The sequence below is a fragment of the Ursus arctos genome, chromosome X (assembly GCF_023065955.2).
Source record: "Ursus arctos isolate Adak ecotype North America chromosome X, UrsArc2.0, whole genome shotgun sequence".
Classification (NCBI taxonomy): Eukaryota; Metazoa; Chordata; class Mammalia; order Carnivora; family Ursidae; genus Ursus; species Ursus arctos.
The window spans coordinates 14,119,029-14,145,059 of NC_079873.1; positions in this window are offsets into that span (position 1 = coordinate 14,119,029).

Consider the following 26,031-nt stretch of genomic DNA (forward strand, 5'->3'; position numbering starts at 1 on the left):
GGCAAGCCCCCACAACAAAGAATCATTCAATCCAAAATGTCAATAGTGCAGAGGTTGAGACATTCTGTATTATAACAATTCCTCATCTACCCCATGGATTACATACCTGAAAATTTGCTTAGTAAATGTGGCAGAGACAGGTAATTGTACAATAAAAATCATACACTCCCTTCCATGGTATAGAACTGTTGCTAGGAAATGGCTTCTCAGCCAGATACTGTATTTCCAGCATCTAGGTGGAGCAATATAGCTAGTTTTTGACAGAGGAAAGTGAACAGAAGTGATGTGTGCCCCTTCTGAACCCAGGGGATTATGAAGCAGGTGTGCCTTTCTATCTTCTTTTCTTCCACTTGGCTACTAGCTAAATGCAAAGGACTGAACAGTTAAGTCTGATGCCCTGGGGACAGCAAGGACACAAGATGCAAGGAGCCTGGGTCCCTGAATGACTGCATGGAACGCCATCTGCTGACCAGGAACTTTTCCTTGAATAGTTAGGAATGCAAGAACAAATTCTATTGTGTTAAGCCACTACAATTGGGGGGCATACTTTTTATAGCATCTAGAATCTCCCTAGCTAATACAGCAAAAGTTTTGTTTTGTTTTTGTTTTTATTTTAGAGAAGGAGAGAGAGGGGAGGGAGTGGCAGAGGGAGAGAGAGACTCCTAAGAGGTTAGACTTTGTTATCTTGAAATAATAACTTTCGCATGTCATTCCCCATTATCCTACTCCCCCCCGACCCAGTTTATTGAGATGTGCAGTATCTTTGTCTTTTAACTAAATTGCCTGGGAACTCCAGAAGCCTATAGGTCAATCTAGCTTCCAGCCCCTCCACAAAGAGAACTGTAGGTGCCATCTCACTTGCTAGTAGAAAACCAATTCCGTTTCTGTTCTCTAGAAAACACTTGAGTCCAGTAGAGTCTGGTCAGTCCTTGTTAATACTTTGCATATCAAAAGAAGTGAGGCCTTATCTATATCTAAACATACCCCACCTAAAGCTATAGTGAACGGTGATAGACAAATACATATAAGAATCTGGTATGTAACAAAAGTGATCATACTAATCAGTGGTGAACTAAAGGGTTATTAATTAAATAAACTATCCCAGGTCAACGGGTTGACTAAATCAGAAAAAAAAAAAGCCCCAAAGTTAAATTCTTTTTTTTTAAGATTTTATTTATTTATTTGACAGAGAGAGAGACAGCCAGTGAGAGAGGGACCACAAGCAGGGGGAGCGGGAGAGGAAGAAGCAGGCTCCCAGCAGAGGAGCCTGATGTGGGGCTCGATCCCAGAACACCAGGATCACGCCCTGAGCCGAAGGCAGACACTTAATGACTGAGCCACCCAGATGCCCCCCAAAGTTATATTCTTATCTCCCCTCGCTCATACCACAAAAATAATCTCTTGATGGCTTAATGATTAAAAAAGAAACACAAATTTTAAAACAAATGCTTAAATCATACCAATATGGTAACAAAGTTTCTAAGTTTAAAGCAGAGAAAAAGATACTTGCAAGGAAGATGGTGGAGTAGGAGGACCCTAAACTCACCTTGTCCCATGGATACAACTAGATATGCTCATATCTGTGTAAATAACCCAGAAAACAACCCAAAGACCAGCAGAACAAACTCCACAACTAAATGTACAGAAGAGGCCACATCTAAAAGGGTAAGAAGGGTCAGAGATGCAGTGGGGAGCTTAACTCCATGGGACTGGCTACTGGAGGGAGGGAGCCCCAGGCATGGAGAGGGGTGAGAAACAGACTATCACACCTGGGGTGGGGGGGGGGAATAAATCCCATAGCTTCTGGCTTTGAAAATCAGACAGGCCAAATTTTGTGAGTTCTTACATCCAGTGGGACTTAAAGCCTAGAACTTTCAAAATTATCAGGCTCAGCTCTGTGAGAGTCCAGAGGGCAATAAGAAGCTGAGTCCCTGCCTTTAAAGAGGTACTGGCACAAAAACAGACATATAGACCAATGGAACAGAATAGAGAACCCAGAAATGGACCCTTGGCTCTTCAGGCAACTAATTTTTGACAAAGCAGGAAAAAACATTCAGTGGAAAAAAGAAAGTCTCTTCAATAAATGGCGCTGGGAAAATTGGACAGCTACATGCCAAAGAATGAAACTTGACCACTCTCTCACACCATACACAAAGATAAACTCCAAATGGATGAAAGATCTCGATGTGAGACAGGAATCCATCAAAATCCTAGAGGAGAGCATAGGCAGCAACCTCTATAACATCAGTCACAGCAACTTTTTCCATGACACATCTCCAAAGGCAACAGAAACAAAAGATAAAATGAACTTGTGGGACTTCATCAAGATAAAAAGCTTCTGCACAGCCAAGGAAACAGTCAAAAAAACTAAGAGGCAGCCCACGGAATGGGAGAAGATATTTGCAAATGATGCTACAGATAAAAGACTGGTATCCAAGATCTACAAAGAACTTCTCAAACTAAATACACGAGAAACAAATAATCAAATCAAAAAATGGGCAGAAGATATGAACAGACACTTTTCCAATGAAGACATACAAATGGCTAACAGACACACGAAAAAAATGTTCAAAATCATTGGCCATCAGGGAAATTCAAATCAAAACCACACTGAGATACCACCTTATGCCAGTTAGAATGGCAAAAATGGACAAGGCAAGAAACAGCAAATGTTGGAGAGGATGTGGAGAAAGGGGAACCCTCTTACAGTGTTGGTGGGAATGCGAGTTGGCACAGCCACTTTGGAAAACAGTGTGGAGGTCCCTTAAAAAGTTAAAAATTGAGCTACCCTATGACCCAGCCATTGCACTACTGGGTATTTACCCCAAAGATACAGACGTAGTGAAGAGAAGGGCCATATGCACCCCAATGTTCATAGCAGCATTATCCACAATAGTTAAATTGTGGAAGGAGCCGAGATGCCCTTCAACAGACCAATGGATAAAGAAGATGTGGTCCATATATACAATGGAATATTACTCAGCCATCAGAAAGAACAATTACCTAACATTTGCAGCAACATGTACAGGACTGGAGGAGATAATGCTAAGTGAAATAAGTCAAGCAGAGAAAGACAATTATCATATGGTTTCACTCATTTATGGAACATAAGAAATAGCAGGGAGATCAGTACAAGAAGGAAGGGAAGAATGAAGGGGGGGTAAACAGAAGGGGGAATGAACCACGAGAGACTGTGGACTCTGGGAAAAAACTGAGGGTTTCAGAGGGGAGGGGGGGTGGGGGGATGAGCTAGCCCAGTGATGGGTTTTAAGGAGAGCACATATTGCATGGAGCACTGGTTATTATATGTAAATAATGAATCATGGAACACTACATCAAAAACTAATGATGTACTGTATGGTGACTAATATAACATAATAAAAAATTTTTTAAAAAAGTATGACGCCATATACCTAAAACATGGGGAAGAGAGAAGTAAAAATGGGTTCAAACTTAAGTGACCATCAACATAAGAAAGACTGCTATATGCAGAAGATGTCATATACAGACCTAATGGTAACCATGAATCAAAAACCAGTAATAGATATGCAAAAAATAAAGAAAAAGCAATTCAAGTATATCACTAAAGAAAGCCAACTTATGGTGAAAGAAGAGAGTAAGGAAAGAAAGGAATAGAGAAGATCCATAAAAACAAACACAAAACAAATAAAATGGCAATAAATATATACCTGTCAATAATTACTTTGAATGTAAATGGACTAAATGCTTCAATCAAAATACACAGGGTGATGGAATGGATAAAAAAAAAAAAACAAGACCTATCTATATACTGCCTGCAAGAGACTCACTTCAGACCTAAAGACACATGCAGACTGAAAGTGAGGAGATGGAGAAATATTTATCATGCAAATGGATATGAAAAGAAAGCTGGAATGGCAATGCTTACATCAGACAAAATAGAGATCAGACAAAACAAAGACTGTAGGGGCCCCTGGGTGGCTCAGTCGGTTAACTGTCCATCTCTTGATCTCAGCTCAGGTCTTGATCTCTGTGTCAGGAGTTCAAGCCCTGCATTGGAGCCTACTTTAAAAATTAATTAATTAAAATAAAATAAAGACTGTAGGGGTACCTGGCTGACTCAGTCGAAAGAGCACACGACTCTAGATCTCAGGGTTGTGAGTTTGAGTCCCACATGGGGTGTAGAGATTACTTAAATAAAAAACTTAAAAAAAATTTTTTTTAATTAAACAAAGACTGTACCAAGAGAAAAGGAGGACACTATATAATCATTAATCAACAAGAAGACATAACAATTATAAATATTTATGCACCCAACACAGGAGCACTCAAATACATAAAAAGCTAATAACAAATATATAAAAACTAATTGATAGTAATACAATAATAGTAGCGGACCCTTGATCAATGAACAGATCATCTAAACAGAGTATCAAGGCAACAGTGGCTTTGAATGACACACCAGACCAAAGGGATTTATTAGATATACTCAGAACTCCTAAAATAGCAGAAAACACATTCTTTTCAAGTGTACACAGAAGATTCTCCAGAATAGATCATGTATTTGCCCACAAAACAAACCTCAACAAATTCAAGAAGATCAAAGGCATACCGTGCATCTTCTCTGACCCCAATCCTATGAAACAAGAAGTCGACCACAAGAAAAAATCTGGAAAGAACACAAATACATGGAGGTTAAATAACATGCTACTAAACAATGAATGGCAACCAGGAAATAAAAGAAGAAAAGTACATAGAAACAAATGAAAATGAAAACACAATGGTCCAAAACCTTTGGGATGCAGCAAAAGCAGTCTAAGAGGGAAGTTTATAGCAATACAGGCCTACCTGAAAAAGAAAGAAAAATCACAAATAAACAGCCTAACCTTACATCTAAAGGAGCTAGAAAAAGAACAACAAACACATAAAACCATCAGAAGGAAGGAAATAACAAAGATTAGACCAGAAACAAATTTAATAGAAACTAAAACTAACTATAGAACAGATCAGTGAAACCAGGAGCCTGATCTTCAAAAACATCAATAAAATGAATAAACCTCTAGCCAGACATATCAAGGAAAAAAAGGAGAAAGGACTCAAAAAATAAAATCACAAATGAGAGAGGAGAAACAACAACCAACACCAGAGAAATACAACTGCAAGAGAATATTATGAAAAACTATATGCCAACAAACTGGACAACCTAGAAAAAAATGGATAAATTCCTAGAAACATATAGCCTACCAAAACTGAATCAGGAAGAAATAGAAAATGTGCACAGACCAATTACCAGCAATGAAATTGAATCAGTAATCAAAAAAGTCCCAACAAACAAAAATCCAGGGCCAGACAGCTCCACAGGTGAATTCTACCAAACATTTAAAGAAGAGTTAATACCTATTCTTCTCAAATTATTCCAAAAAATAGAAGACGGAAAACTTCCAAAGTCATTCCATGAGGCCAGCATTACCCTGATATCAAAACCAGATAAAGGCCAATATCTCAGATGGACATAGATGCCAAAATCCTCAACAAAATATTAACAAACCGAATACAACAATACATTAAAAGAATCATTCACCATGATCAAATAGGATTTATTCCTGGGATGCAAGGGTGGTTCAAAATTTGCCAATCAATCAACGTGATGTATTACATCAATAAAAGAAAGGGTAAGAAATATATGATCATTTCAAAAGATGCAGAAAAATCATTTGACAAAGTACAACATCCAATCATGATAAAAAAAAAAAAAACTCTCAACAAAGTAGGTTTAGACAGAACATATCTCAACATAATAAAGGCCATATATGAAAAACTCACAGCTAACATTATCCTTAATGGGGAAAAACTGAGAGCTATTCCCCTAAGGTCAGGAACAAGAAAAGGATGTCCACTGTTACCACTTTCATTCAACACAGTACTGGAAGAACTAGCCACAGCAATCAAACAACAACAACAAGAACAAATAAATGGCATCAAAATTGGTAAGGAAGAAGTAAAACTTTCACTATAAGCACATGACATGATACTCTATATAGAAAACCCGGAAGGCTCCACCCAAAAACTACTAGAACTGATAAATGAATTCAGTAAAGTCACAGGATACAAAATCAATATACAGAAACCCATTGCATTTCTGTACACCAATAATGAAGCAGCAGAAAGAGAAATTAAGAAAACAAACCCATTTACAACTGCACCAAAAATAATAAGATACCTAGGAATAAACCTAACTAAAACACAACCTACAATTTGGGAGAAGATACTTGCAAATGGCATATCTGACAAAGGGTTAGTATCCATATTATAGAAAGAACTTACACAACACCCAAAAAACAAATAATCCAATTAAAAAATGGGGAGAAGACATGAAGAGACATTTCGCCAAAGAAGACATACAGATAGCCAACAGACACATGAAAAGATGCTTAACATCATTCATCACCAGGGAAATGCAAATCAAAGCCACAATGAGATAGCACTTCACACCTCTCGGAATGGCTAAAATCAACAACACAATAAACAACAAGTGTTGGTGAGGATGTGGAGAAATACAAACACTCATGCACTGTTGGTGGAAATGCAAACTGGTGTGGCCACTGTGGAAGACAGCATGGAGGTTCCCCAAAAAATTAAAAATAGAATTACCATATGATCGATTCTGTAATTCACTACTGGGTATGTACACAAAGAATATAAAAATACTAATTCAAAGGGTTACATGCACCCCTATGTTTATTGCAGCATTATTTGCAGTAGCCAAATTATGGAAGCAGCCCAAGTGTCCATCAATAGATGAATGGGTAAAGAAGATGTGGAGATACACATACACAGACACACAGAGAAATATTACTCAGCCATAAAAAATAATGAAATCTTGCCATTTGCAATGACATGGATGGAGCTAGAGAGTATAATGCTTAGCAAAGTCAGTCAGTCAGAGAAAGAAAAATACCGTATGATTTCACTCATATGTGGAAACTGAAGAACAAAACAAAGAGGGAAAAAAAGGAGAGAGAAACAAACCAAGAAATAGACTCTCAACTATAGAGAACAAACTGATGGTTACCACAGAAGAGGTGGATGGGGAAGACAGGTAAAAGAGGTGATGGGGATTAAGGAGTGCACATGTCCTGATGAGCACTGAGTGACTTACAGACTTGCTGAATCACTATATTGTACACCCAAAACTAATATAACACTGTATGTTAACAATACTCTCCTGACAATGCCCACTTCCTGACAATACCGCAGACTTCCGTTTAGGTGTCTCTCCTCCCCAGCCCACCTACACCCGTGAAAGGAAGTTGACTGATCCCCAATACTACTGGTGGGGCTAATTGGGCTAAATGTAATTACAGCCCCTTTGACCGCGATTGGACAGCCTGTTAGCACACGGTATTCTCCCAGCTTCCTGGATTATTCAGAGGTTGGTGTACAACCAGTTTTGGGCTAATGAGGCAGAAACGACACTTTAGGGGCACTTCTTAAAAGAGAGCCAGTTCCTGTCTTCCTTGGGTTTTTTGGGGTGTGGATCTGAGCCCCCAGGGGTGCTGCAGTATCCTCTAGCAGCCCAAGAATCAAGTCACCCTGTGGAGGAAAGCTGAGAGATTCTCAGGAGATAGACCCAAGCCTGATCACTACCCTGCCACTGGGCTCTTCCTCTATGTGGGGTATTAACTTCCCATATTTTTGAACCCATTTTAACATAGTTTCCAAGCCAAAACTGATTTTTCCCACTTGCAAAATGGAGCTATCATAAGGCAAAAAGAAATGAAGACAAATGCTTTGAAAACTAAAAGAAATTTTGCTCTTTAACATTAGGGATAATTAGGGTGCTGGGTGGCTCAGTTGGTTGGGTGTCTGCCTTCAGCTCAGGTCATGATCCCAGGGTCCTGGGATGAAGCCCCGCGTCGGGCTCCCTGCTCAGTGGGGAGTCTGCTTCTCCCTCTCCCTCTGCCTCTGCCCCTACTTGTGCTCTCTCTTTCTCCCTCCCTCTCTGTCAAATAAATAAATAAAATCTAAAACAACAACAGCATTAGGGATAATTATATCTACTTGAACCAAACCAAAATTTAGGACAGCTCTCCTGTAATATGGACAAGGGTATTACCACGCAGGTCTGGTCTAATATATCCAGAACCAATAATGGTTATGCCCATTGGCCAAACAAACAGCTGCTTTGGGGAGTGCCTGGACAGGATGTGGTAGTGTGGGTCTGGGGTTCCATATGGGAGAACCAAAAGTTCTGGAATTCTGAGCTGTGGTGGGGAGTAGCAGGAAAGTCCACAGAAAACTGGTCATCAAAATGGGTATGAAGTGGCACTGAGAGGTCCACCACTTTTGGCCAGTACCCGAAATGCCATGAGCCCCTTGATTCAAGGCCTAGAAGAGGAACATGATGAAGTTTATGAGTCACTAGCATCTCACCACAAATTGGGGGTTTTAGCCCCCACTGAGATTTGTGTAGAATATTTGTATGGAATAAAAGAACAGTGGAATGGGAGTCCCCATGCCACTAAGGTGAAGGGAGAGAGAAAGAGATCCCAAAATGTAGAAGGCATTGAAAACCAACTGCTGAATCACACTTTTGCAGATGGCAGAAAAATGTGGCTGACACATTTTTGCGAATGGCAGGCCATTTCTGTTATTTAAGAAACCTATAAATAGACCTGCTACATACCAGGCACTGTTCTGAGTGCTTTACAAACGTTTATTTATTCCCCTCAACAACCCCATGAAACAGGTATTCTTATCATCCTTATTTTAAAGATCAGCAAACTGAGGCACAGAGAGGTTAAGAAACTTGCCCAAGTTCACACAGCTAGAAACCAAGGCACAGAGGGATTAAGAAATTGGCTCTAGGTCACACAGCTGGAAAGAGGTACAGCTGGTCACACAGCTGGTAAGTGGTAGAGTCGGGATTTGAATGTGGGATCTGAATGCAGGATTTACAGCCAGGACCCATGTTCCAAACCACCAGGCTCGCTGCATATGCTATCACATTTCAGTGTCTTTGCCGACTTGCTGCTAAATGCCGGTTCACCCTAGGGCCTCAGTGAAGCTACAACAGATTTCAGTACACGTGAAAGTTGTGGGTGGCTTTTCTGTCAGGTCTGGCCCTCAATCCTGGCACTTCGTGTTGCCACAGACTCTGGTTCTGTCACCTTTAACCAGCCTGAAGAACAGCCATGACTTTGGGCTTGTTAGAAATGCAGCCAATCAGGAGGGTCAGGCCAACCATTTCCCTCTTTACCCAAGCTTCCTGATCATTCCAGTCCTCTTCCCATCACACACCCTCCTTCTTAAATACTATCATCAGGGCCGGGGTCATTAGGGAGAAAACCAATGAGGAGGAAATGATTATAAAAGTTACATCTGCTGTTCAGGCAGCTGTTCTCTTTCCTCATTAGGACAATCAATCATTTTTCAACATCATTTTGTAACTAGGAAAAGGCTTCATTTATTCTAAGACTAAGGAGCAGGAATGAGGAAATTAAATCCCATAGGTCTTCAGCTGATGGGATTTTTTTAATATTCTGTCCTCACCAATGACCTAATTAAGCTTTCAGAGAATGATAAACCCTCAGCTCCTCTGTCTCGTTTCCATCCGTGCCTCTGCAGAAGGGGAGCTCCACGCCCTAGGAGTCCATGCCTTCTCTTCTGGCTTTCTCTTAGCTTCAGCTTCATAGATTAAGCCCAACTTTCTCTGACTTTCTGCAAGGGCTTCTCAGAAAGGTGTCATCATCACTAAAGCCTTACCATTAAGCCACAGATTTTCATGGAGACATTAAGTCATATTTCTGTGGATTCACAGAACAGTAAGGCAGGAAAATTACCCCTTGTAATGACCATGAGCCCCAACCACAGGGGAGAAACTGCCCAGGTTCATACATCAACTTTGTCCCTTACTAGTTATCTGACCTTAGGCCCATTACTTAGCCTCTTGGTGCCTTGGTGGCTTCATTTGTGAAATGGAGAATAAAAGTACATACCTACTTCCTAGGGTTGTCATGAGGATTAAGTTAACAGTACATGTAAAGCACTTACAATAATGCCTGGCACACAGTAAAGGCAAAATCATAGGTTTCTCTATTATCATCGTGGCTACTGCTGTTGGTATTATCTGGTCCATCTGGCTCTGATGCTTATGTGCCCTCTTGAACATTCTCCTCTTCAAACCATCAAGGACAGATCACCCCAACCACATGCCTTCTCCATGCCTATTCCTTGGCTCTCAAGAGCTTTGGGGAAAATCAAACAAGTGTGTAAACTACAAACTCATGGTCTCTCAGCTAAGCTCGCTCCCAAGATACTCTGTTGTCTATGCCTCTCTGCATCGGTCCTGGGCCAGGAAGAAAGACAAGCAGCACAGTTAGTTCTGAAGAGCTAAACCAGGGATTGGAGGTGGGTAAAATTGCTGAAATGAGTATTGGACTCAAAAGGCAGACAGGGGATGCTGAGATAACACAAAGATGGGAGCTGTAGGAATCGGAGGCCACCCCAGCGATGTTGGGTAATGGAAGGGAGAGACTGGGGTTATCAGAGCCTAGAAGCCTGGAAGAGGAACCCCATGGGGCTGTGACCCAGACCCCCAAAGACAGGCATCACCCACCTCTGAAGGCACATAATAAGGCTGATTATGAGAGTGTTGGGAAAACCACCAACTGTGTGATTTGAACTGCTTCGGCTGGGCTGATGCTCAGAGCAATAGGAAATACACACGAAACCCCAGGAAGCAAAGGGGAAGGAGTAGCCACCTGTTCTGGCTACCACAGCCAGACTGATCTTCCTAAAAAGCAAGCATGGCTGGGTCACAAGCCTTCTTAAAGCCCTTCTGGGGTGTCCATGCATCTCCAGCGAGTCTGGAATGCAGTTTGGCATGGGGAGTACTGGAGCTGATCCTCACCTATGCCTAGTACTTTCCCACACCCAACACTCTCTCCCCTATGACACCAGTGCCAGCCATACTGAATTCATCACATTCTTCCAAACACTCCATGCCTTTGTTTCAGCCTGGAAAGCTCTTCTCTCTGAAGTCTTTGTTGATCACCTAAGCCAGGAATGGCTAACCCAGTGTGCACTCACTGTAAGCCCAATATACTTCTTTTAGCAGATGTTGCCCTTGCCACATCTCTTTAGCCTTTGCCTCTACATGGAAGGCTGCTTACTTTAAACACCAGTGGCTGCACCTGAGGCCATATATCTGCCCACCAGAGTAGAGTGTATTTGGCCCAGTGGAGTAGTGCTAAGGAGGTAATCTCCCTTGAGGCAGTCTTCAAACACTGACGGAGAGAGATGTGATGGCTAACTGGCCTAGCTGTGTGGCCTCTTGGTGGGGAGAGCAAGGCATATTTTATGCGCCCAGAGCTCCCTGGGGAGGTTGAACCCGAGTTGCCTATAGTAGTAACTACCTGGATAGGCTTTCTTCTGTTCCCTTCCTCAATTCACTGATCTCTTCTACCAGCGCTTCCTGGGATCGCTTCCCAAATAAACTACTTACACGCAAATCCTTTTCCCACAGCCTGTTTTGGGGGAAAGCCAAACGAAGACACTTTTCTGATAGCCCAATACACAGTGTTGTACTTATTTGTTTAAAGGTCCCATCACCCTAAGTGCTCTCAACTCTCTGAGGTCCAGGACTTTATATCATTCTTTTCTGTATCCTCAGATCATAACACAGCGCCAGGCTCATAATATGCCCTCTGTCCATGCCAACTGAGGGAAGATATCTGAAAACCATATCAGTGACTCTGTAGACTATAATGTGTGATGAGCAGGGATTACTGAAGGAAGCTGGCAAGGAGCTTTGAGATTACAATTCACGGTTTTGGAGGGAGGGCTCCTCAGGCAGCCAAAGCAAGGGAGGAGAATCGCTACTTTTAATCCCTCCGTTTCCTCAGAGGAAAATGAAATAGCAGTACCAGAATTGTAGACACACACACACATATACACACACACACACACACACACAGTGAAATGTGAGTCACAGGAATTTTGCCCACTTTATCATGTCCCATAGGTATGGTCCCCAGAGCAGGTGTCACCTCTAATTCTAACAAGCATAGATCCCTTCACCCAGTTCAAAGAAATGTCACACCGAAGTCATATCAGTGGGCCAGCCCTTTTACTCTGAAAAGCTCAGAAAACAGGTAGTCCTAATACTGGTATGGCTGATGTCCAGATTAAAGATCATCTGCTCCTTCTCTAATCAGGACCAACCATGTTGGGAATACTCCCTCCAACTTAATCCTTCCCCTGAAGGAGACTGACCATAAATAAGAGCCCTGCCACAATGCCCGAGACTGTCCCAGTTCTCTTATGTGTGCCAGCATTAGAAATAAAACCTCCGCGTACCAGAGCCATCTCAGCTTCCTGCCCAGGAAGACTTCTGCGCAGCCCAAGGCCTGGGTTCTATTATGTCAGCTAGTCTGACCTCTTCTAGCCCAGTTCCACATCAACAGCTTCCTACCATATGCCCTCCTTCCTGGATAGCTTGGGGGCCTCTAAATCAAGACATTTCATGACTTTTTCCAATACTATAACTAGTAGAGAAGATTTTAAAATAACAATTATTTTATTATCTAACTTTTTTGAGCACCTACAATATGCCAGTACCAGTTACAAAGCACTGTGCAAAATGTTTTACAGACAGTAGCCCATTCAAACCTCAAAACAATTTGATAGGAAAGGTAGGTGGATTAGCCTCATGCCACAGCAGGGAAACACAGGGTGTGCCTGACTTGCTTAAACACAGGCTTTCCAACTCCCAAGCCTGTACACTTTACCACATTATTATTCTGGCATTATTTCAAACTGCATACAATAGAGTTTTAGTTATGTAAGGGACCACAGAGATTAACCAAAATCCAACCCTCTTCTGAGGTGCTGTTCCTTGGTAATTTAAGGCATGGTTTTGGCAGCCAGACAGACCTCCGTAGGACTTACAGACCAGCCACTTAACAATCTGTGTGATCGCAGACAAGCCTCTATCTCCTCATCTGTAAAACAGAGGTAATAATAAGTACCTCCTGAGGATAGGATTGCTGTGAGGAAAAAATGAGATCCTGTATGAAAAGCACTTGGCCTGTTGCTTAGCAAGTGTTGATTAAATATTAGCTAACACTTACATAGTACTAACTACATTCCAGGTACTCTTCTAAGTGCTTGTCACATATTGAATTAACCTTAATTCCCACGACATGAAGTAGCTATTATAATCCCTACTTCGCAGATGGATTAACTGAGGCACATGTTGGCCACAAAACCACAGATTCAAGAAGCTCAGAGAACACCAAGCAGGATAAATGCCAAAAAAAAAAAAAAAAAAAACCCACAAAACACAAAAACACACACAAAACAAAACACAACCAAAAAAAAAAAAATCACTGCACCTAAGCATATCACATTCAAACTGCAGAAATTCAAAGATAAAGAAAAAAAAAAATCTCAGAAGAAGCCAGAGGAAAAAAGATGTTACCAATAGAGAAACAAGGATAAGAATTATATCTGACTTCTCATAAACCATTCAATCAAGAGAGCGAAACGAAATACATAAAGTATGAAGACAAAAACCCACCAACCTAAAACTCTGTACCATTTGAAATTATCCTTCAAAAGTGAAGGAGAAACAAAGACTTTCTAAGACAAAAATGAAGAGAATTTGTTGCCAGTAGACCCACCTTGCAAGAAATGTTAAAAGTGCTTCCCGTTATAGAATGAGTAAGTCACAGGAATAAAAGTCACAGCATAAGGAATATGGTCAATGACACTACAATACAATGTATTGAGATAGATGGTAGTTACACCTGCAGTGAGCACAGCACAGCATGTATAGCATCACTATGCTATACACGTGAAACTAGCGTAATGTTTTATGTCAACTATGCTAAAAAAAGAAAAAGTTCCTCAGAGAAAAGGAAAATTGTATAGGTCAGAAACTTGGACCTACATAAAGAAAGGAAGAACATCAAAGAATAAATAAGAGAAGCAAAAACTTATTTTTCTTATTCTTAATTGCTCTAACAGATTATTTGCTCAAAATATAATGGCAACAATGTATGCGATTATATATGCTTACATGTATGTATGTATGCTTACTTATATGTATGTATAAGTGAAATGAATGACAGTAATGATTCAAGAGATGGGAGGGAGGAATTAGGATTCTTTGTTATTATAAGGTACTTGCACTATCCATGAAGTGGTATAGTATTACTTTAAAGTGGACTTGGGGCCACCTGGCTGGCTCTGTCAGTGGAGCATGTGACTCTTGATCTCAGAGTTGTGAGTTCAAGCCCCATGCTGCATAAGTTAAAATAAAACCTTTAAAAATACAATTAAATTAAAAAATAAAGTGAACATGGATTCACTGTACTTGTATACTGCAAACTCTAGAGCAGCCACTATAAAAGTAAATTTAGTAGATATACTAAAAAATGAGACAAAATGAAATCATATAAAATGCTCAGTTAAGGGGCGCCTGGGTGGCACAGCGGTTAAGCGTCTGCCTTCGGCTCAGGGCGTGATCCCGGTGTTCTGGGATCGAGCCCCACATCAGGCTCTTCCACTATGAGCCTGCTTCTTCCTCTCCCACTCCCCCTGCTTGTTTCCCTCTCTCGCTGGCTGCCTCTATCTCTGTCGAATAAATAAATAAAATCTTTAAAAAAAAATGCTCAGTTAAAACCACAAAAGGCAGAAAATGTATGGAAGGCAAAAACAGGAACAAAAAATAAGGGCAACAGAGTAACAAATATTGTAGATAGCAATACAACTACATCAATAATCACTTTAAACATCAATGGTCTAAATACACCAATTAAAAGACAGAGATTGTCAGAGTAGATCAAAAAAACAGGATTCAACTATATGTCATCTACAAGAAACTTACTTTAAATATAATAACACAGGAACGCCTGGATGGCTCAGTCAGTTAAGCAACCAACTCTTGATTTTGGCCTGGGTCATGATCTCAGGGTCATGGAATCATGCCCCACATCAGGCCCCCCACTGAGCATGGAGCCTGCTTAAGATTCTCTCTCTCCCTCACCCTCTGCCTCCCCCCACCACTCACATGCATGAGCACGTTCTCTCTCAAAAATAAATAAATAATATATCAAATATTATTTCTTTAATATAATTAATATATTTATTTAATATAATTAAAATTATTAAATATTTAAATAAACAACATATAGATGAAATATAAAGGAATGGAGAAAGATATGCCATGCTAACCTATTCAAAAGAAAGGAGTGGCTATATTAATTTCAGACAAAGCAGACTTTAGAGCAAGGAAAGTTATCAGGGATAAAGAGGGGCATTTCATAATGATTAAAAGGTCAGTACTGTAAGAAGACAATGTGTATGCACTAACAACAGAGCATCAAAACACATGGCAAAACAGATAAAACTGCAAGGAGAAATAGATAAATCCACTATTGCAGGTGGAGACTTCAACATTCCTCCATCAGAAACAGATACAGCAGGCAGAATATCAGTAAAGATAGTTGAACTCAACAGCACCATCAATCAACTGGATTTCATTGACATCTATAGATGACTTCATTCAACAGTAGCAGAGTACAAATTCTTCTCTGGCTCACATGGAACATTCACCAAGATAGACCACATTATATGCCATAAAATGCACCTCAATAAATTTAAAATGTACCTTAATAAGTTTAAAAGAATAGAAATCATATAATGTGTGCTCTCAGACCACAATGGAATTAAAGTAAAATCTGTAACAGAAAGATAGCTGGAAAATACCAAAATACTTGGAGATTAGCAATACACTTCTAATTAACACATGATTCAAAGAAGAAATCAAGAGAAATTTTAAAATATTTTGCATTAAATAAAAGTGAAAATACAACTTATCAAAGTTTGTGGGACACAGTGAAAACAGTGCTTTAAGGGTTATCTATAGCATCAAATGCATATATTGCAAAAGCATAAAGATCTAAAATCAGTAATCCTAAGCTTCCACCTTAGAAAACCAGAAAGAGCAAATTAAATCCAAAGTAAGCAGAAGAAATAACAAAAATTCAAGCAGAAATCAATGAAACTGAAATCGATAAAGAAAATCAACAAAACCAAGAACTGTTTCTTGAAAATATCAATAAAATCGATAAGCCTCGAGCCAGGCTAACTAAGAAAAAAAGAGAGTAGACACAAATTACTAGTATCAGAAATGAAAGAGGAGACATCACTCAAAGATAAAGGACATTTAAAGATCTCATGGACATTAAAAAGAAGATAAAAGGATATTGGGGACAACTCTACGCCGGAACCTGATAACCTAAATGAAACAAACCAATCCCTTAAAAGACAAAATCTAAAGCCCTCAGTTTGTTTCTCAGAGTCCATAGTCTCTCATGGTCTTCAGAGGGGAGGGGGGTGGGGGAATGGGATAGGTTGGTGACGGGTGGTAGGGAGGGCACGTATTGCATGGTGCACTGGGTGTTATACGCAACTAATGAATCACTGAACTTTACATCAAAAACCAGCGATGTACTGTATGGTGACTAACATAATATAATAAAAAAATATTTAAAAAAAAAAAGACAAAATCTGCTAAAACTCGCACTTGATACACTGTTTGAAAAAATAGCTAAAAATACTCAACATATGATTGGTCCTCAGTATCTATCCAAATGAATTTGAAACTTATATCCACACAAAAACCTGCACATGGATGTTTGTGGCAGGTTTTTATTTTTAATAAATTGCCAAATTATTTATTGCCAAAACTTGGAAGCAATCAAAATGTCCTTCAAAAGGTAAATGGATAAACTGTAGTATGTCCAGACAATAGAATATTATTCAGTGCTAAAGAAAAAAATGAGCTATCAAGCCATGAGAAGACATGGAGGAAACTTAATGCATACTACTAATTGAAAGAAGCCAATCTGAAAAGGCTACATACTGTGTGAATCCAAATACATGACATTCTGGAAAAGGCAAGACTATGGAGACGGTGAAAAGATCAGTGGTTGCCAGAGGTTAGCAAGGAGACAGGCATAAATAGAGCACAGTGGATTTTTAGGGCAGTGAAACTATCCTGTTATTACACTATAATTGTGGATAAATGTCATTACACATTTGTCCAAACCCATAGACTGTACAATATCAAAAATGAACCCCAAATGTAAAATGTGGTCTTTGGGTGATTATGATATGTCAATATAGGTTTACTGATTGTAACAAACGTCCCAGTCTGGTGGGGAATGTTGTTAGTGGGGGAGGCTGAGCATGTGTATGTATGGGACCAGGGGGTAAATGAGAACTCTGTACTTTCGCCAATTTTGCTGTGAACCTAAAACTTCTCTAAAAACTAAAGTTTATTAATTTCTTAATAAGTACAATGATACATTCTGCAACCAGCAAGAGTTCAAGCTTCAGCTAAATGTAAAATAAAGAAGAAAAAAAGAAAGAAACTGAGGCACAGACTGTTTTAGGTAATAACAGCAGAGCCAGAATTTGAATCCCGGCAACCTTTCGCTGGGATGTGTTCACTTGCCCCCTACACCACCTTGCCTCTCAACTGCTACTATTATTACTATTATGCGAATGGGAAAATTGAGGCTCAGAGGGACTGGCCACTTGCCAAAGTCCTAGATTCAGTGAGAAACAGTCTAAGATTCTGGGTTTCCTAAACCCCTGAATCCCAGTTCTTCCTCCACTCTCTTACATTGCCTCTACATCTCCCCATCTCCCCCCCCCCCAACAATGTCTGGAAAGATCCATGTGTATTGTCCTAGAAAGGGGGAAACTTTTGTTCCAAGCACAACATTTCAATACTCAAATCCTTTTGGAAGCAAAACAGTCTCCTCCTCACTTTCAACCCGGCTTTACCATCAAACTGAGAAGAGGATATGTGTTAGTGCCAGCCATCAGTGAATAAATGGTAGGGCCAATCTGCTTCAGGACTCCAGCACTTATAACATGCCTGGTTTGGGCACCAATTTGCATGGATGCATGAGACACACAGCATGAGCAGAACACAGACCAGAATGAAATTCAAGTAGGTATATAGCGGGGAAATGGCTCGTAGATGCATATTAAAAAAAAAAAAAAGATACCCACTGAGAGGCACTAGAAAAAAAGCAAGAGACCATTTTTTTTCTTTTAAAGCTTGTCCAGCTGAAAGAGATCGCTTTGGTATAATTCCCTGACCCACTTTCTTTTTTTTTTTTCCTGATAAGAGATAGATAGCCAAGATAAGCAGATGTGAGGGATAGTCTATCTGTAGAAGGCACTTATTTGATTAGACACTGCTTTCATTTTATAGCAATTCATATTTCCAAGGGCGTCTCCTTCTTTGTTTCATTTTACATCCCAACTTCTATTTCCTTCCACAAAACCCAAAGCTCTCTATTTTTCAAGTTAATACCACAGTGCACCAGAATGCATGATTATGTGCAGCCTAATATCCTTTAGGTCATCCCCACATTCAGTTGTTTTATATATATTGAGAATAGAGCTATCTTTGCTTTGAATTTTTAAGCTGTGAGTTCTGCCTGCTCTAAGATAAATTAGACATAATTCCTAAGGCTTAGTGTGCTCTGGTGAACTACCCTAAGGCCCCAGAGTTTCAAATAAATGCCTTTCCTTTTCTCCTTTCAGAAAACTAAGCTGGGTCTCAAAGTATGTCCCTTACTATTGTGATTTCTCATTTTCTTTTATCCTTGGAAGAAATCTTGCAGTTCAGTATGATCCAATGCCTTGGTCACAATTGGCTGAGTGATGTTTGTTTAAATAATAGCTCTTCCCAGGTGGCTGATGTTAGCTTTAGGTCAAAACATCATGAAATTAAAGAGTGATCAGCGTTCAGAAATCATTGGCACGTTGCTAAGTGTGTAGGCAAAATGCAATTCTATCAGATTCTCTGATTCACAGCAAACCTGAGAAGAAGTTGGAGAAAGCAATTTTTTTTTGTTTGCTTAGTTGGGGAGTTAGTGGTAAGAGGAGTTTCCGACTGCTGAGGATGAAGAGCTTCAGAAAAATGACAAAGGAGGGGCACATGGGTAGCTCAGTCGGTTAAGCGTCTGCCTTCGGCTCAGGTCCTGATCTCAGGGTCCTGGGATTGAGCCCCACGTCGGGCTCCCTGCTCAGTGGGAAGCCTGCTTCTCCTCCTCCTCCCTGCTCATGCTCTATCTCTGTCTCTCTCTCGAATAAATAAAATCTTTTTTAAAAATGACAAAGGAGCTATGTGTGTGTGTGTGTCCATAGTTAGATGTCATGCACAACAATCATAATAGATATCCCATTTACAATACCCAGTCCAGGGAAGACTTTCAAAGAGGAAAGAATGTACCACCTATTATCAACCCTATGATAGGTTTTATTGCCTGGGAGGTTAGAAGCGTCTTCAGGAGCCTGGCAAAAAAGTAGACTTGAACACAAAATGTTACTTTCCCTTAACTCCATCCTAGTATACTTCCACAAAGGCATTCAAATTATGAAATGTCAAAGGTTCATTTATAATTTTGCCCCACATGAGAAAATATATTATCCCATTAAATAAACTTACAATTGGCATATACTGTGACCAACTATAAGGAGTCCTACCAAAGACAGAATACCTTTTTTCCCACTTCTAAAATAAAGACTCAAAGGTAGATAAGCCAAGCAATGATTTCCTTCCTGTATATCCTGTATATGTTGATTTACAGTTTTCAAGATATTTTCACACAGGTAACCTCCTTTGACCTTTACGATAACTCTATTGAGAAGGAAGAACAGATATTATTTGAATCATTTTACCATTGAGGAAACCAAAACCTAGAGAGTAAGGCCAGTTATTTACCAAACTGTGTCCCTCTTCCTTTTTGGCATACATCAAGACTACATTTTCCAAGAATCCTTTGCAGTTAGGTGTGAACATGTGATGGGTCCTGTCCAATAGAAGGTAGGTAGAAGTGATTTGTACCACTTCAAGGCCTGACCCATAAAATCCTTCAACATATAAGCCCCCCATTTTTTTTTTTTGAACACCAGCAGTTTACCAAATATTTGTTGAGTATTAGCAAGACCAGGCATCAGAAGCTGGAGTACAAGATGTCAGGGAGTAAGTAGAGAGAGAACAGCATTCCAAGGTGATGGCAGAACAACTCCTATGAAAAGCTGGGAAAGAACTGGGTGCAAGAGAACAGGCTGCCCAAAACAGGCCCCAATAAGAGTCCACTGAAGCAGAACCAAAGGGCTGGAACACTGAATGGTCTTGACTGTCCCCTAAGGAATTGGGCAGTGTTCCAGTGAGAATGATAGGTTGGCACAGTCAGAGAGAGCATACCCCCCATTTTTTTCCTCATTGACTAGCTGAATGAAGATTAGTTTAAGAACTTAGAGAATAGCAAGGCTATAATCTGGAATAAGTTTGAGTCACCACTTGGAGGAAAGTTGTCCAGGAAAGCCAGTCAACTAGGAATATGTATTAGATTGTTGACTGAGTGATAAAGAAGTTTACATTGTTTTAAATTATTGCAATTTGGGGGTTGTTTGTTGCAGCAGTTACCTGACATTAATACAGAGAAGTTAAATAATTTGCCCAATGTTATACAGTTAGTTAGCTTAAAACAAAAATAAAGTCATGGGGCGCCTGGGTGGCTCAGTCGGTTAAGCGTCTGCCTTTGGCTCCGGTCATGATCCCAGGGTCCTGGGATCAAGCCCCACATCAGGCTCCCTCTGCCTCTGCCTGCTGCTCCGCCTGCTTGTGTTCTCTCTCTGCCAAATAAATAAATAAAATCTTTAAAAATAAATAAATAAAGTCAGGACTAGAACTTTGTTCTTCTAATGCATAGTTTAATATTCATTTGTTTACCAGGACCAACCTTATATAAGGCATCTTGCTATACCCTGTTGCTATCCAGTAATTGAAGGACTGAAAAGTATGACAAATGAGTCACATGTGGTCAACTCTCTGAAGGTGTCTTCTTTCTGTTTCCTCCATGTGCTCTTTTAGCAGTTACTTTCTCAGATATGAAGACATATCTGAAAATTATCTCTCTTGAGTTCTTTTCCTTCCTGATTCCTTCCAACCAAAAGTTAATAAACCATATATTCTCTCCTACTGAGATAACCTCAAATAGACTTCCTTTAGAAGGACATTGATAAATGAAGTTGCCAGTGTATGTAGATAAAAAACAGTGACTGAAGTCCCACTAGGCATGGGTCACAGACAGATTGTGTCAAGGAGTTAGAGGCCAGAGGGCAAGTGTCAAGGCAAGAAGAGATAGTGAATCCTTTAGGTTAGAGACATTAGTGAGATGAAGATTCCACCAGGTTGGAGAGAGGTGCAGGCAGTTTCTCAGCACCTTGGAGAGCTCCTAGTGCCGATTACTGCTCTAAAACCCAACCATATAGTTTGCCCCTTCTTCTAAACTCTATAGCTGATAACAGGGGTCTTGTCCTTTCTCTGAAAGTCTTCATCTCTATAGCATAAGAGATTCATTCTCATTCCTTCTAAGTTCAAAGCCTGTGTCCAGTAGGTAAGTTGGAGGTGCCTCATCTAGCCTTACTGAAAACCACAGGAGATGCTCACACCATGGAAAATTTAGATAAGTGCATTCTCAAGGGACTTCATCCTCTTTATGTTTTAGAAACTCTCTTCTGGGTTACAGGCTGGTGCTTAGGTGGGCCTGGGCTCCAAACATTTCACCCAAGCAAAACCGTATTACTATATGAACTACATCATAGGCCTATAACTCTAACAGGATGATCATCAAAATTATGGGGCCCTTTCTTCCTGAAGGTGTGTTCTCAAGCTTCTTAATAGTCTATGAAAAAGAGTTCTATAGAAAAATTAATTTTAAAAAATTTGGATTAAAATACTTAATACTTAAGGTGCTTTCATACATGTTTTCTCTCTCTTTATAAAATATAATGTAATGAACATCTTCAGGCATGTAAGTTTTTTTTTTTCCTCTCTTGGGATTATTTTTCCCTTTGGAGATATGTTCCGCAAAGCAGAATTCCTAAATTAAAAGATTTGAACAATGCTATCAGTTGACAGGTATGGCCAAATCCAAATGGGATTGTGTAATTTTACTTTCATCAGCAGTGTATAAAAGTATCAGTTTCAGGGTGCCTGGGTGGCATAGTTGGTTAAGCATCCAACTCTTGGTTTTGGCTCAGGTCCGTGATCTCAGGGTCGTAAGATCAAGCCCTGAGTCGGGCTCCACACTTGGCATGGAGTCTGCTTGATATTCTCTCTCTTCCTCTACCCCTGCCCCTCCTGCTCATGCTATCTCTCTTGCTCTCTCTCTCATGCTCTAAAATAAATAAATAAATCTAAAATATATATATGTAAGTATCAGTTTCACTAGTATCTAATTGGTAATTTGATTTGTATTCTTTGGTGTCTGTACCTAGAACTCCTTTGATAAAGTGCCTAGAACTGTGTCTTGCCCACTGTAGATGCTCAGTAAGTATTTAAGATTGAAGTGAAAGGTTTAACACTTTCCCATTTATCTGTTTACTGAGCATAGTTCCTCATTTGGAATTGCCTTGTCTTTTTCTTCTTTGTTATTGTGATATTAATGTTTTCTTTTTAATTTGATTAAGATATTAAGCCTCTGCTTCCCATATTTGTTAAAAAATATTTCCTCTCTGCTTTTGAAATTTCTTATATATAAACTTTTAAGTTTTTTATGTTGTCAGATTTTTCAGTCATAATTGTAAGGTCTATCATTTTAAAGCTTATAAACTTTAGAAAGAACTCCAGAGACCTCATAAAATTCAATGTTTTTCTTTATAAATTAAGTTTTTATATATATATTTTATTCATCTGGCATTATGGGGTGAGGTGTGGGTCTAAACTTATTTTTCTCTAAATTAGTAACAGATATACCAATTTATAATTGAAGTTTCTTTTTCCACAGTGTCTTTTGACTTTTACCAGTGGCTCTTGGTAAGACGTGTGGGTTGAAAAAAAAGGCAGAATGAGTTTCAAATACCATGAGAGAATATAATATGAGGTAAAAGGGAATTATCTAACACTTTGCTATGTAGGTTAAACGACCCTGCTGTCAAAGGGTTTTCAATCTTTTTGTCAAAGGTCAGCTTTTGTTTACTTCATTTATGTGTTCGAATATAACAATGTAGTAGCCTTAAAGTGTTTCAAAGTGGGCACTGAAATTTCACTTTTACTACAATTCAGATGTAAGTATAAATGTAGTTTCTCTATTTCCTAAAAACATGATATATTATTCTTCACAAATCCCTGTGGCACTTATTTCTGACCCCTAGGGACTTCTCAAGGCTAGAGCCTGGGTGATGGAAATGGAACTGATCTTGGAGAAAAGGTGTCCTTGTATTCTCTGGTGCTGTGTCCCCCGCTAGCCTTGAGGTCAGGGTCCACAGCTGATGACCTTGTTGTCTATTTCTGTTTTTGTTTTTTTGGCTCAGTCACTATTCTAGGAGCATATTGGCCCTCTCCCTCTAGCTGCTTCAATCTCATCTCTAGAAATCCTTCTGACTCCCTGTCACAACTTCCTTCTCACCCCCTGGAAATAGAGTTCACCCTTTATTCTCTGCTCTAGGTCACTGTGCCCTGTGGTGGCCAGCCTCCTGGCAGGCTTCCAGGCTCCAACACAGGGTCCATACTACATGGGAACTAAGGTTGACTCAGAGGTGTTAACCAAGTCCTCACTGCAGAGGATACTACTGGTGTTCCACAGTGATCCCCTTTGCCAACCAATTCAACAATCCTTCCAGAGGTTGTGTATTCATTGCTAACTGCTTACAAATGTTCCTTTCTTTAAAGAATGTCACCCAGCTGAGTGGGGGCCACTTTTACCCAGGAAGCTAAGCTTACCCCCACCTTTGGGGTACAGCCCACAGCCAAGGACTAAATGCTCCAGGGGGATATGGAATTCTGCCCCCCTTGCCTCAAGGGGAAACAACTGTATAGTACAATTCATACTACAAAACTCCCAGTGGGATCAGGCTAGAGCTAAGAACACACCCTTGCCTAGCACCTTCCCTGCCCTGTCCCACTTCCCTCACTCCCTTTCTCCTGAGAGCATTCCTCCAATAAACAGCATGCACCAGAATCTTTGTCTCAAGCTCTTCTAGTGAACATGACCTAAGACACTCACAATGTCTGATAATGCCTCTCTTTACTAGGCTGAGTCATCCCATGTTGGCAAATAGGTCTCTGTCCAGAGGACTCTTCTGAGAATTTCAAACCATAAATGAGACAAAAGTTCCCTGGTCTCAGTTTTCCCTAAATTTGTCTGTCAGCATAACCCCATCCTTTTCCCCAGGTCATGTCTATATGAGAGTTCTTAATACATCAAAATACTAGTTTTCTCAGTTTTGTGAATTGAAAATACCTTCCCTTGCTCTGTGGTTTATCTTTTCACTCTTTATATTGTTTTTTGATGAACAGAAGTCCCCTTTCATTATAGTTAGGGTATCTTTTGTATCCTGCTTATGCAATTCTTCCCTACCCACTAGCTCATGAAGATATTTCCCTATATTATCTTCTAGAAGTTTTTCCTTTCATGTATAGGTTTTTAATACATGAATATATTTGGGGGTATAGTATGAGATAGGGGTTTAATTTAATTATACCTACTCATCTTGGTACTATTTATTCCAAGGACTGACATTTCTCCTCTGTTCTACAGTACAACACATGTCAAATACTGACCTTCCGCATGGGTATGTTTCTGGGTTCTTCATTCTATTCCACTGGTCTATTTTTCTATCCCTAAAAAAATATATATATATGGTCTTGATTACTAAAGCTTTATAATACTCTTCTTATCCAGTAGATAAAAGTCTTCCCCTTTATTCTTCTACTTCAAAAGGGTAATGGTTATCCTTAGCTTTTTGTATTTCTATATGAATTTTAAAATCAGTTTGTCAAGTTCTACCAAAACATATTTATTGCAATTGCATTGAATTTAGAATTAAATTTGGGGAGATTTGGCATCTTTTTTACTCATATTTACTATGGCATATCTCCCCCTTTTTATATTTCTTTAATGTTTCGGAATATGGTCTAATCATTTTTTTCTGTAGATGTCTTGCACATCTTTTATTAGATTTATTCCTCAGTATTTTATATTAATTTCATTTTCTGTTTGTTGCTGGTATGGAGAAATATATTGGATTTTTGGATATTGAGCTTTTATATCCTGAGACGGGGCTAAACTCTCTTATTAATTCCAATAGTTTATCTGCCAAACCATTTGGATTTTCTATGAATATAATTATATCATATGCAAATACTGGCAGCTTTCTGTTTCTTTCTTTCTAATTCTTATGCCTTTTTCTTGTTTTGTGCACTGGCCAGAACACTGAAAGATGTTGAATAGCAGTGATTATCAGGGGCATCCATCTTTGTCTTGTTCCTGATCTCCAAGGAAAGTTTTCAACATTTTATCGTTTATTATGTTTGCAGTAGGTTTTTTTAGAGATTAAGAATATTCTCTTCTGAGGACTTCCAGGGAAGATGGCAGAGTAGGACCCTAGGATCACCACAGATACACCTAGATAACACTCACATCAGTGTAAATAACCCAGAAAACAACTGGAAGACTGGCAGAACAGACTCTCCACAGCTCAATGTACAGTAGAGGTCATATCAAAAAGGGTAGGAAGGGCAGAGACATGGTCAGAAACCAAGCTGACCTGTGGGACTGTCCACGGGAAGAAGGGGTGCTGCGGGCACAGAGGAGAGAGGAGCCAACCCCACCCCAGGCACCCCAGGCATGGGGAACAAGCACTGGGAAGACAAATCTCCATAACATTTGGCTTTGAAAACTAGAGAGGCTTACTTTGATGAGCTCTTACAATCAGTGGGGCTTAAGTAGTAGAACTTCAAAAATCAGTGGGCTTGGCTCTTGGAGAACCAAAGGGTGACAGGAAACAGTCTCCACCCTTAAAGAGATAGCACAACAACAGCCCCACAGAGATACAGCATAGAAGGAGCAGTTTCAAAAATGCCTGAGGTATACAGGATAGAGATTTGTTTACTATAATCTCAGGGTGTTGTGGAGGGGCAGGGATCTTTGGGAAACATCTCCAGGACAA